Source organism: Cryptomeria japonica, chromosome 8 (assembly GCF_030272615.1).
Source record: "Cryptomeria japonica chromosome 8, Sugi_1.0, whole genome shotgun sequence".
NCBI lineage: Eukaryota > Viridiplantae > Streptophyta > Pinopsida > Cupressales > Cupressaceae > Cryptomeria > Cryptomeria japonica.
Window position 1 is genome coordinate 243,408,475 of NC_081412.1, and position 11,233 is coordinate 243,419,707.

Sequence of the window (11,233 nt, forward strand, 5' to 3'; positions counted from 1 at the left end):
GGTATTCATCCATCCGGGATGAGCATCTAACCATACGGGTTAGGCATCTGTCCATATGGGACATAAGATTTCATCTATCCAATACGGGATAGGCATCTACCCATATGGGGTAGGCATCTATCCAATTGGGATAGGAGGTGCTCTGGCCAAAGACTTAGATTCATCGGGACCATTCAGGTCCTGAGCCACTCACTAAGTATTGCACTCTTCTAATAGAAGTACATCGAGGTCACCGTCCTTAGGAGTAATTAAATAACATAATACAAGCTTGAATTCCGCCTCAGAATTTGGCTTAAAGCCTCGATAAGTCAAGCGAATCCATACAGGATTCCTTCCAAGTATGCATTGAATTACTTTTTCCATTTTATTATACTTATCTTTCAAATTAGGATTCTACTCAATCCTTCTTTACCAAGCCTAGACCCCACCCACGAACGCCTGAGTACTAGGGACAACTTCATCCCAAGACTGCCTACATACCCGTTTCAACATGAGATCAAGGTGTAAAGTATGTAGTTCTATTTTCTACTCTATGGTTTGATGTAAACTGATTAGTGGGTACACAACCCTTTCTAGGGTCAATGTCCCAAACAGTTTCTCTGTGGTTGCTACCCATGGTGGTAGCAGTTAAGCAAAGGCTCAAGATGGGCTATTGCTTGTGGCCCAACTAGATTCTAACACCTATCATAAGTGTCACCCTTGACCAAATTGTCAATCGTTAACAACTCTTCAAGATTAAATCAATTTCATAAAAGCATTTAACTAAATCAACCATAAGGGGTTTACTATGGTTTAACTCAACAGATGTAGGATCATTTTAGAATTATCTTATTAAATTATCGATCCAAGGGGGATTACCCTCCCCTTGGATTTTAACTTCCAAGTGTCCCTTATTACTCCTTGATGATTTATAGGGACAATGCCACAGATGTCATTGATGCAGCTTTATTAGGCGTTAAGTGCAGTAGTTCAACACGACGACATTATTCATAAGCATGATCCAGAGGCACTGTATATACCGAACTCTGCTAGGTTTTGGTTTCCATCTTCCTTTATTTAGTTTTCTAACTAAGAAGCTATCATGCTTAGAAACAATTATGAATTGGACTTGTAGAATTGGACATTGCAAGCTTAATTAATTGAAACAACTACTTGATGAACTACGTGGAATAAAAACCATAGCTAAATTATTTAGTATTCAAAACTTGAAATATAACTTGCATAATAATGATAATTATGAAACTTGCATATTAATAATTAAACGTGTGACTTGCATGAAGATGAAGAAAATGTAGCTTTGTCATCAATAAATGCAAATAAAGTATAAGTAATTCGCATGAAGCAAGGATAGCATAAGTTACATGCAAGGTTGAGAAATGTGTTGATTTCTACCATGAGAAAAATCACTTATAGAGCCATTTGTCCCCAAAAAATAGCGATTCGCTTAGACATTTGGTTCGAATCATATTAATATGAATTAATTGCTAAGTGCCAACTAAGTGCCCCAATGGATCTTAAATAGATTGAATAATTCTAATTATAAAATTTGATATAATATAATTTACAATTATAAAATTTACTAAAGATAAATTTATTATAAATTTACTAGACATAATTTAATAATGAATTTACTACACAATGATCCCAATTATTCCTAAATTTTTCTAAGTTAAATTTACTAACTTAAAATTTATACTAAGGAAAGTAATAACAATTCCTAAATTGCAATTTATTATATATATAAAAAAAAGTAATTAAATAAATAAATTTCTTTTTTTTTTTAATTTAAAAAAAAAACTAAAAATAACAACCAAAAAAAAAAAGGGAATCTTGTTTAATGGAAATGGGGAGTGGGGACCCACGGGTCTCGTCACCCCTGCGGTATTGCAGGTGCAGGCCCGCAGAGGTGAGGGGACACCGTGGGCCCCTCCACTCCCCCTGTGGCCACTGCCGTGACAGTGACTGTAGGGGTAGTGGAGGGTACCACTACCCCCCCAGTGGTTACCTTAGCTGCCTTTCCCTGCACGAAGCCCAATACTCATTCGGAATAAATTCCGTTTATATTAAAAACACTTTGAAACATTTACTATATTCATTATCGTTTGAATAAATAAATAAATAAATAAATATATATATATATATATATATATATATATATATATATATATATATATATATATATATATATATATATATATATATATATATATATATATATATATATATATATATATATATATATATGGTTTACATTCCCAGATTATTTAATGGTATTAAAGGAGTTATAATAACAATAAGATCAAAAGTTTATTCACAGGAATGAAATGACATAGGGAGATTTGCTTTAGCAAATAAAACAGAAAATCAAATTATCACAGAGGCAGGAAAACGTTTAAATTGATTCCACAGGAATGAAAATAGAGAGATTTGCTTCAGCAAATAAAACAGATAATTAGATTATCACAGAGGGAGGAAAATGTTTAAATTGATTCCACAGGAATGAAAATAGAGAGATTTGCTTCAGCAAATGAAACAGATAATTAGATTATCACAGAGGTAGGCAAATTGTTTTAAACAGTAATCAGAAAATTAATATTCACAAAGAGAGGGCTTTCTGAGAGGAAAAGAGTAATATTTCCCACAGTGAATAATGAACACAACGAGGTTTATATTTTATTATCAGACTTTTCTGTTCATAGAGAAGTAAAATTTAATTAAAGGATGAGATTTTACTTTCAGATTTCCATTCGAAGAGCCAGAGAAAAGAATTCAAGAGAAGAATAAATATTAAGATTCATATCATTTAATCACACAGAGAAGATTTTTTTTAATCTCAGACAAATAATTTTAAATAAGGGAAATATGATTTTTGGATAGATCTAAAATCTTTGGAAAAGCAAAAAGAAAGATGATGTGCATATTTCCTAAGGGAAATAAAATAAATAATAAAACTATCTTTTACATGCATTATGTGAAAGTATTTTATCAATATTTATTCCTAAATAAGAAGAAAATATTTACAATTAGGGAAGATCTAGAAACTATATTTTGGATAATACCATTTCTCATATGTGAATGTGAAATAACAAGAAGAGAACCTGGCTTATTGAAGCTTGATGTTGAATCCTCTAGCTATCCTTTTGATCCTTCCTTGCAACTTGAGAGAAATCTTTCAAACAACAACTTAAAAATCCTGCAATGAAAAATGAGACTACCAAAGAAGATCCTACCACTAAAAACTTGGGAAATTTTCTTCAAAACATAATCAACTCCTTTCTTTAAAACTTGCATACAATTTTATAAGAAAAATCCCTCAATTCCACTATCTAGAGAATTTAATTAAAAAAGAGATTCTTTTCCAATATTGGACTCATGCAAATTGATTAAAAGCTTAGTGGGGGAGTTACATGCAAGGTGGTGGAGATTCCTCTAGAAGCTTCTAATTCCTCCTACAACATGTGCCATAATTGGGAGTGGGAAAAAAATAAAAAATAATAAAAATAATGCCTTTGAATTATACTCTACAAGTGTGTGTGTGTGCTTATTATTATTTTTATTCTTTTATAGCATTTATTCAATCATTTTTAATAGCTTAACCAAAAAAAACATAATAGAATTGTATTTAAATCAAAAAGTGATAAAGGAGGGTTGTGACAAAAGTATTCAAAGAGCATTTAATGCCTCTTACAAGGCATCATCCTAGCCCATGATGATTGTCCCTTTAGCCATCCCTCAACTTTGCACAAAAGTTTACCTCTTGTACAATAGCATGCTTCCCTAGATAATGGCATTATCCAACGGTGTCATCTCTTGAGGTTACCCCTTATGCTTACTTAGCATCTAATTCTTGCTTAGCATCCTCTCAAGCCATCTCAAGGTGACATTTGTCAACTTGGGATTGGATTGAATTCCTCCCATGGATTGATAACTTTCAATCCTAGCCCTTGTTGAGATTGCTCAATCTCAACCATCCATTTCTCTATTTTCTCTATAAATAGAGCACCTTTCTTCAATCTAAGAATCAATCCACTTTATGCATCCTTATTGTAGTTGTTTTTGCAGGTTATCAAGGAGCTCTCATTATGCCTCTCTCAAGCATTTAGGCCATCCTAATTGCATCATGTTTAGATTATATCATGTGCTAGATTAATAATTTAGCTTAATTGCATGTCAATTCCATAGCATTTTCATCTTCATCTTAGTTTAATTAGATCATTTAATCCTTCAATTTTGAAACACACCTCCATTTTCCATATCATCTTCATATCAATAGTTTTGATCATCTAATCAACTAGGATCTTAGTTGCATCCATTTAGATTCTAGTTTATCAGTAAAATCTCATTCTTTAGGTTGCCATCTTAAAGATCAAGTGCTCTTCCAAGTGAGGGCCACCTTGAATTTTGAAGATCCTTGGAGATAGAGGACAATGAGATGATTTTGAGAGGTTTAGATGAACTAAAATGCTTTGCTGATTTTGATATCTAATGCAATGTCCCATTGGCGTGTTTGTGTTGTTTGTGTCTCTTTTGCAGGTGCAACGATCTAAGCATACACTCATCACTACGTGGTACTTGTTAACTATAATATTTTATTAAAGGATTATGCTCTAGCTATTTAAGGAGGATTCTAAGTAGTTGGTCACATTAGCAAGTACAAAATCATTGACTTGTTAATCCCTTTGCAACAATTAAAAACAAAATCACCTTTAAAAAAATTAATTAAAATAAATTCAAAATTTAAATCTAAATTTAAAATTCAAATATAATAAAGCAATGCAAAGTCAAAATATATAAAAAATTCAAATATAGAATCTATATACTAATAAAAATAACAATTTAAAAGAATAATAATAATTAGTATTTTTGGAAAAACAAAATGGCTCGCAATTGTGAAAGAATGCAATAAATTGCTTTAGGGCTTTCAATCTGGTTCAGTCGCGTGATCCTGCTCAGGCGAGAAAGGGGCTTACTGAAAAATTGATTTGCAGTCCTGGGTCATCATCCTCCCTCAGCCTCAAATGCAACCACTTTGAAGCAAAACAATAGATGCTACCTTTCTGCGATAAATTCCCATGGGAGGGAATGGTGACCTCAGGAGTTGTACCCTGATTTTAGATTGGACGGGCATACTATCCATGGATGGAAGGAGGTTAGAGGCAAGGGATCTTGAAGGGTAATGAATGCACAATCTAGGGTTGAGAAATTTGGTGATCAAGAAGAAATTTTCATTAGGCAAAATCTGGGTGATCGAGTATGGATTTCTCCCATCATCACCATAACTCCTGGTTATGCCTCAAAAGCCAATTTGATTCTCCTGGGTGAGAAGTAGTACCTTGGGCAGGCCTGTAACCTTCAACCCTCATTTTCTTGACCTAGAAGTGAAACAAAATTAGGGTTTGTCTCTAAGTCCTTCATCAATCATAAATCTATGCCTCACCATCATCGAGCATATCCTATTATGAGTATGGCAATTCCCAAATCTCCAGAGATACCTACGGATCATGTGCCCATATATTTCTTTGACCACCGAGCGAGGTAGTTTGATAGAGAATGTAGACCTAAAGCACACGTTTGATAAAATAGATCAAATGAAGTTAACCCTAGGCTGATGTGCATTGGAGACCCCAATCTGGAGGTTAGAGAAGAAATATTTGCCAAAAGATTAAGGGACCATTGTAGAAAATTTGGTCTTTTTGCCAAATGGTGTGGGAACGAGCAACCTATTGGAAAAATCGCTAGCTGGTGGGAGACAGAATACGCGGGCTAGGTAAGTATTATTTCTCTCTCCAATGATTTTCTTTACATTGGTTGCAAATAGGTAGCATTAAAACATGAATTATTATCTGGGGATCCTATGTTTTATCAAGGCTATAATTTCATATTTATTGACTAGAAACCAAATTTTAATTCCAACTCATATAAATTTAACAAGATGTCGAAATAGATTATTCTAAGAAATCTTCCTATTGAACTTATGCACTCTCAGGTTCTTTTTAAACTAGGAGATAAATTAGGAGGTTTTATAGGCTTGGAAGAACTTTAGTCTCACTCTATTGATCTTAAAATGTTAGTTAACTTAGATACTAATTTAACTCAGTCGAGAAGTATAGATTTCATCACAGCTAATGTTAAATACTGCATCAAACCTGAATTCTACATGGGATCGATGTCTGATAATATGGCCTATAGGTTGAGGGATCCCCCTGTCAATAAGAACCCACAACATGCTCCACCCTTTAAGAATAATGATATCAACATTTTCTTTAATAATGATAGTGGAGGCTTCATTGTTAGTGTTGTCCATTCTGTGCAAAAAAATGCTAACAAACAACCAAGCTCTCCTACTGAGTTTGGAAAAGGGGAGATTGTGGAGAATAAATTGCAAGATAATCCATTTGAATCTATGGTTCCGAAGGAGGGTAATGAGTCAGTGGAGAATATGGTGGTCTTGTAAAAAGAGGCATCTACTAAATAAAATACAAATATCCCATGTGCCTCTTAGGTAAATGCCTCTCTTGACAACCCTAATGAAAACCAATCCCTTGGGGTGTCTTCTCCCTTGTTATATGGTACCTAGAAGGAGAAATCATGAAGCCCATTTCAAGGTGTCTATCTAGATTACAATGTACTTACATCTACTCAACCAGTATTGGAGAATGATATGACTCAAATGATTTGTATGAACAAAGATTATAATTTGAATGGTTCCAATGAGAGGATGGAGAGAGATGGAGGAAGGGGAGATTTTTTAAGAGGTGATTCTAAGGTCTCTCCCCTTGAATTCTTTGGAGGTAGTTAGGCATGGCAATGGAGTAAGATTGGAGATTAATGTAGGGCATTTGGAAGGGGATATTCCTAGGACACATGATAGTAGGGATGAAGTGTCTTTGCCTAAGGGGGATAAGATAAATGAGAACAAGACTGATGTATCAATCAACCAAGTTTGCAATGAAGTCATAAGTGATCTTATGGATAGGTTTATAGAGGAAATTGTTGATGAGGGCAAATTAGCCTTGCAGAAACAAGCTCTAATTGCAAAAATAATGGATTTGGGGAATGAGGAACATGATATGATGGAGGAGGCCAAGATGATGGTTGAGTTGAGCAACAAAGAAAATGAAGATGGGTTGGAAGTCCTTGGGATTGCTCAAAATGAATTTGGAAAGAAGACCCAGGACTGTGCCAAGCTGAACAAGAGGAGAGACAAAAAATATTTATTAGAACTAAGAAATATGGATGAGTCAAAAAAAGGCTAGATCAAATTAACCTCTATGTTTGATGGAGGGAAGGGAAAGTACCTTCCCAAGGAGCCATGAAACTCCCAACATGGAATGTTAGGGGCATGAGCAGTGGATCATAAGACACTACATTATAATAACTAACTCTGAGATAATAATGATTCAAGAAACTAAACTAAATTCATAAGAAATTGAGATCTTCAGGAAAAAATTAAGCATTAAAGAGATGATTGGTCACCTAGCTAATGGGGCCTCAGGTGGTTTAGCAGTAATTTCGGATCCAAGATTGGTTTCCTTTGAAGTGGAAAGGATTCAAGAAAATTGGAGGAGTGGATGGGTGAAAGGAATTAAAAGAAATCTTCGTTTCCTTCTAATAAATGTATATGGTCCAACACAAAACAGGGGCAAAATAAGGATTTGGTGTGACATAGAACTATATATGCGGGTAATTCCTAATTAGATCTGCATCATAGGTGGAGAATTTAATGCCATATTGAACCATAATGAGAAATGGGGATGGATTAGAATAATCTCACAATATGAAAAGGATTTTTGTGAATGGGTCCATAAAATCAATCTTATGGAGATAAAGACTACTAATGACTCATTTGCATGGAATAATAGGAGGACAGATTTCAGCTACATAGCAAAAAAACTAGACAGGTTTTTTCTTAGAGGAAGTTTGATTGACCTCCCTAGCACCTTATCTGTGGAAATCCTTCCTATTTTGGGATCAAATCATTATCTAGTACAACTATCCATTACTGAGGAATATAGACCCAAAATGTGCCCTTTTAAGTTTGAACAAATCTGGTTAAAAGATGATAATGTAATGGGGTTGATTGAGCAGTGGTGGAAAGGGACAAAAGTCTCTAGATCCAAGTTATTTGGAGTTGTTAGTAAACTAAAAATGGTATAGAACAATCTATTGTGGTGGAATAAAACTCACTTTGGCAACATCTTTGAGGAGAAGGTCAAATTAGAAGAAGAAATGGGAGTGGTTAACAAGATGGTAATTGAGAACGGAATGGATGAGGCACTTTACTTGAAAGAAAAACAATAATTAGCGGATTATGAGGATATCCTAGCTAAGGAAGAAATTTTCTAGCACCTAAAGTCGAAAGAAATGTATTTAAGTGATGGAGATAAGAATACAAAATTCTTTCACAATAGTACTAGACAAAGGATAATTGTGAACATAATAACCAAAATCAAAAATAGTGAAGGATCAATTACTGAAGATCACAACTGAATCATAGTCAAGGCTATGAAGTATTAAGAGAGAATCCTTAACAACCGTGAAGGATCTAACCTAGGCACTAGGAATGATATCCTAGCAAACATCCCAAAGATCATCACAAAAGAGCAGAATAAGAGTTTAGGAGCTATATTTTCAAAGGTGGAGGTTGAAACTGTATTAATGCAGATGAATCCGAACAAGGCACTAGGGCCTGATGGGTTCCCAGCTACCTTCTTTCAGAAATGTTGGTATTTTATTGGGGATGAAGTAACAAAACCCTTGGAGGGGGTGAGAAATTCAGGTAATATGCTTAAAGAAATCAACAATACTTTCTTCACCCTTCACCTTCTTGGGTATGATGGTGAAGAAAGTATTATTGATTTCTTTAAGCATATTACCTGAATTTCTCACCCCCTCCAAGGCCGCAGACAACTTTGAAGACTTTAGACCAATAACACTATGCAATACTATTTATAAACTACTCATCAAAACTATTGCAAATAGATTGCAAAAATTGCTACCCTTCCTAATTAGTGAAGAACAAACAGGCTTTGTCCCAGGGAGGTCTATATATGATGGTGTTGTAGCATCGTAAATTGTACACCCTTGCTAGGGTGGTATAATTCTACGCTTAGTTTAGCACCCGCCTTAGTGTGTTTGCATCTTGCGTTGTAATTTCCCTTTAAGCATTTAATTAATTAATTTAATTAAATCTAAAGTCATATTTCATCACTCCCCACATCATAAAATTAGGTCCTTTACCCCAAGTGCGCCCCTTGTTATTTTATTCCTCCAATAAATCATTTAATTATAAACCCCAATTATGTCCTATTTCGACCTTTAAGGCTCGATTTCGCATATCAAAACTACTCAAAATCAGCTATAACTTTGGGATTCACTCTAATATCATCATATCTAACGACCCTGCAAATTTGGTGAAAAGTTGATCGAACCATGTGTAAAGTGCGCATGGTCCCTGAATTTTTTCCTAAAATTTTAGGAGCATAATCCTATGATATTTTCATGCTTAACCCTAAGAAATTGGTAGGAAATTCAATCTCTAAGTCAGCCTAAAGATGAAATTAAGATCTAGGGTTTCATACATAAGAGTTCTCTTTCTTCATTTGAAGGCATCTATTGGATCTAAGAATCTAAGAGTAGGTTTTTGGAGCACAAGGATCCTTCTATGTAGTGGAAGAGAGGCCTATGTTGAGTCTTCAACAAAATTCAACAATATTTTATCAAGCATTCATCATAATTAGGAGCCTTGAAGACATTGAATAATAATAGGAGATCACCAACTGATGATTGGCTTGTACCTCTCCCTTAGGGGTTGGGTATGGTTTCATTTTATTTTCATGTCTTTGCATGAGCTTCATTACATCAAGTTACATATTTAAATTCATTCTTTAGATCACTTTGCATCATTGATTTAGAGCATTTACTTTGTCAATTATAAGCAATTAGGGTTTACTCTTTAGGGTTGCTCTAGATTGTTTGCTTTCATTTTAGGGTCTTGCACACATAGAAGATTCTTGCACACACTATTTTACTATACAAATCGGCTATTTGTGGAGGTGGAAATTGCCAACATAGGGGTTTGACTGAGGCAAAACCCTATATAGCCACCCAACCCTCTCTTTTCAGTTGCAGGTGTAGAAACAGGTACCCGAAAGGAGTTTCAGATCAAGAAAAGGCACAAGTACCACCCATAAGTCTTAGATATACCCTAATCCATTAGGGATAGGGGCATGGCACCCTGGTCCTACCCAAGAAAGGTGTGTGGTACCTTGGTCCCCCTCAAAATCAGTGAACTTTGGCAAGGTACAAGCTCAAGGTCTCATAATTGCATTCTCTCAGTTGCAGCTTTCTGTCATATTCTCAGGGACAGAGGCGTGTCACCCTGGTCCTGGTCAGTTTGGCTCATCTTTCAGCATCAGGTACACATTCAAATTCCTCCCCCTTCTCTTCTTTCAGTATCTCAGTTCCAAATCTGCAAGTTTGTGCAATTTCAGTTCATATGTGCTTCATTGTTTATCTCCTAGTCTAGTTGATCAATCAAACCCTATTTTTCTCATCACATACAACAAGAGGAATAGAAATCCTAAGAGATAATCCTTGTCTCTCTCTTTCTCATAAGAAGTAGCCAATGTGAGCTATCTCCCTAGGCTCTTTCATATTCCCAATGTGTTGGATAAAGTGGGATTAGGTCCTAGTCACTCGATCTCACTTTTCCCCTCCACGGGTGTCATCATTTCCCAAGAAGCTATCCACTCAATTCAACAGAATAGGGAACCAATAATGCTAATTAAGTTAGACATTAAAAAGGCCTATGATAAGGTAGAGTGGCACTTCCTTTGAAAATTCCTAGAAGCTTTTGGCTTTGTCAAGCATTGGATCAACCTCATTTATGAATGCATCTCTTCCCCCAGAATCTCCATCCTAGTAAATGGAACCCCAGAGGATTTTTTTTAGCATTTCTAGAGGACTAAGATAGGGGGATCCCATATCCCCCTTCCTATTTATCATCATGGCATAATCTTTAGGAAGATCTGTTACTAACTCCAGAGAAAGAGACACCCTTAAGTGTATCAAAATAACTAACGGATTGGATCCCATCAGTCATCAATAATTTGTTGATGATAATATTTTGTATGGCCAAGGTAACAGACATGAGGCACGATCATTTAAAGAAATACTTGACTCCTATACTGAAGCCTAGGATAGGAAATTAGTAAGGAGAAATATGAAATCT